The sequence below is a fragment of the Salvia hispanica genome, chromosome 4, assembly GCF_023119035.1.
Source record: "Salvia hispanica cultivar TCC Black 2014 chromosome 4, UniMelb_Shisp_WGS_1.0, whole genome shotgun sequence".
In the NCBI taxonomy this organism is placed as follows: domain Eukaryota; kingdom Viridiplantae; phylum Streptophyta; class Magnoliopsida; order Lamiales; family Lamiaceae; genus Salvia; species Salvia hispanica.
This window is the reverse complement of record NC_062968.1, coordinates 8,881,436-8,884,707: the sequence shown is the minus strand read 5'-3', so window position 1 is coordinate 8,884,707 and position 3,272 is coordinate 8,881,436.

The following is a 3,272-nucleotide window of genomic DNA, read 5'->3' as shown; positions in this document are numbered from 1 at the left end:
TGAGCACCATTTTTAGCTTACGGTCGTCCCCCACTCAAGCACTCTCTTCGAGGAGTTTATTCCTCATATGAAGGTGCTTAAGTTGTCGTGCATATTCTTTGTCACTCCCCTCGTCAATGGTCGATGGATATCCTTGGCCGGGTTAATTAAATGATGTGTGACTTGTGGATTCGGATCATAGACTATGTCACACCACCGATGTGGGATACTAATATTCTTAACACACCTCTAATTTGTCTTCTCTATTTCTCCCTCTGATTTGCTCTCTCCTCTCTCTTTTACTTCTCTATTATGTCTTCTCAAATTTTTTATTTGCCAAAATCATTTAAGCTTGAGTCTCGTGCAAGCTAAAGAGTTTAGGGTCAGTGTTTAAGCTAGAACACTAAAGAGTCAGTGTTTCGGATCGTTGAGGTTGGTAATTTATTAGACCCATTTTTCTTATGAAATTATCTTATGCAAATCTTTTTGTTTTCTTATTAAAATTTGTCATTTGCAATCTGTTTAGTTTTAGCGTTCCAACCAATGGAAGACCCAAAATCGATTTTGTTCGCTTATATACATCAGCTCATTGCATTTGCGTTGCATCTAAAAAATGGTAGCGTTCAAAGAAAAATATTTATTGATGCAATTTAGGATGTCCGGTGACGATGAGCTCCGTTCGAGTGGTAAAAGATCATTCAAAAGATACAGATCAACACTGCGATAAGTGCGTTAGAGAATCCAAGGCTCATGGAAGAAAGAAATGCGACAAATGTAATTACGTCAAGTAGTGTTGGTACTGTGGAAATTGCACGGTTGAGGAATGCAAATGCCATAGGTTCGGTTTGTGCCCCGCGGTCTTCAATATTCCTAAATCAGATTAGAAAGATCTTCTCAACCAAAGGTTTCAAGAAAAAAAATAAGGATTACCACCAAAAGTCTGAAGATCAAATTAAATGGACCAAATATTGAATAGAGAATGAGAAAGAGAAGAATGAGAAAGAGAAGTATGAGGAGGCTAAGGATGAAGGGAACACTGATGGGGAGGAGTGTAAATAGGATATCTGCTAGCTATTGGAAACAATTGTCGCTTAGGTTTTAGTTTTGGTGGAAATATTTCCAAGAGAAATTTAGACGTGAGGTACTAATATTCTTAACAGATTATTTAGAACTGCCTCAGAACAATGATGGTGCTTCCTATGACATTAAGGATCTAGTCATTGCATTTGGCTACTAGGACAGAGATCACTCAAGTTGCATTTTAATTTTTGCTTTACTTTTTGGACTACGACATTGTAATGCCTTGATTATTTAAATCATGTATTAGTAATGCATACTTTTTGTATGCCATGAATCTCCTCCAACAACTCTCATCATTGATTTTGTAAGCTACGAAGTAGGAAGCAAAATGTAGCAAGCAATTAACCATCATCAAGCACAAAGCAAAAAATCAGGTTCCCTCAAAGAACACCCATCATAAGGTAAGCATTCATCGTCCAACAAATTAACCAAATAACGAAAAACATCATAGGAAATAAGCAGCGAAGCAGCAAGTAGTGAAGCAGAAGGTAAGCAAGCAGCAGGAACCAACCCAATAACATCATCAACCCACAACACAACCAAGCCACAAAACCACCGAACCAAAACACCACCAAGGCAGAACAATGATTAGATAGTGCTTAAGCCTCCAAATCCAACAATTGAGGGTGGCTTAAGCACAATGAATCAGAAATCCAAGCCATTTTTTGTCAATAGGGATGGCCGATGGTAGACCTGAGTTCGTGTCCACCTCATAAACCCTAAAATTCAAAACCATACGCACATATTTAGAGGAGCAACAATAAACATCAGAACTGAATGGCCATAAACTGAAGGTGGTGCTCCTCTTCCTCGATATACCCACCGTATCGTGCGGTTGGTGGTGTTTCAGGGAAGACGGTGGAGATTGGGAATAGATTGACATCACTCGCAGACTCAATCGACTTAAAAGTGGAGTTGAATGACAAATCGACTGATGGGGAGAGTGGAGGTAGAGGCAAGCAGCTAAGGTTCGTAGAGAACTGAGTTTCAGGGACAATGGTGGACATGGAGTCCGTGTTCTCCCATGAATACAGGGAATTGGGGATAAAATGGTTGCGATCAGAGTCTCAATCGACCGGTAGCTTTGGAATGAACCGACGAAGGCGAGGGTGGTGTTGGCGGCGGAGATGGTAGGTTTAGGGTTACCATTTAAGCAACTGAGAGAGAGGAGTAAGGGAGCGGCCACCGATTTAGGGTTTCATCGAGAGCGAAGCGCATGTAGAAATTAGGGTTACGACGAGGGGTGGCAGAGTAAACAGGGAGAGGGAGATCGTGAATGAGTAAGGGTATTTAATGTTTGCCTTTTATATTTATGGGTTTAATTTAATAACTAATTAGTATCAAATCATTTTCTTTATTTTTCCTTTAATGAAACATTCCAACCGGGACTCCTAAAGCGAGATGGATGAAAATGAACAACGGTGAATATTAGTTAGAAAATTTTAAATATGTACTTAGAATAAATGAGTATACACATGTCCATAAAGAAGTTCCTTTTTTGATAAGAGGTAAACACTCAAACCATAGAAGGTGAGCTTAAGTTTACAAAGCAATAAAGAAATTGCACTAGCTATCCAAACTAATAAAACGTTTCAGTGGAAGCAACAACAACAAGCAAACAAAGAACACCCAAAATATAATACAACCACCACACTATTACATAAGAAAAAACGAAGAGAGTGTGTGTGAATTGGCCAAACGGAAGAGAGGTTAATGCCTGAGGCCAAAGGTTTCGGGTTTCTATCCTCCGTGGCTCGATCTTTAAATTTATGTTCATTTATCCATCAAAAAGAGAAACTAAGAGAAAGCCAAATAAAAATACCAAACACCAAAAGGGTAAAATCACCGGGAGCAAGACCTTCAAGGAGCACCAACTTTCAAGTTAGCAGGCACATAAAGTCGGACCCTCAATATCTTAGAGTTGGGTACACGCTTCAATCGGAGTTCAGTGGAGGGAGTTATGGCCGATTTACGAAAGTCGCGTATTGAAGAGCGAGGACTCCAGACAAAAAGCCTGAGGAGGACGTTTTGTGATGGTGAAGATTGCCCAGTCGAGCTAATTCATAGACTTCGTCCGGGTCAGGTGAATTGAGGTGTGAAGACTGCCCGGTCGGGCCTTTGAGTCTATGCACTTGGATTTCTCTAATTCTAAGCATTTTCCACACCACCTGTACACACTAATTTGTGAGAGTTTCAAAGGTTGGCTGATTGCT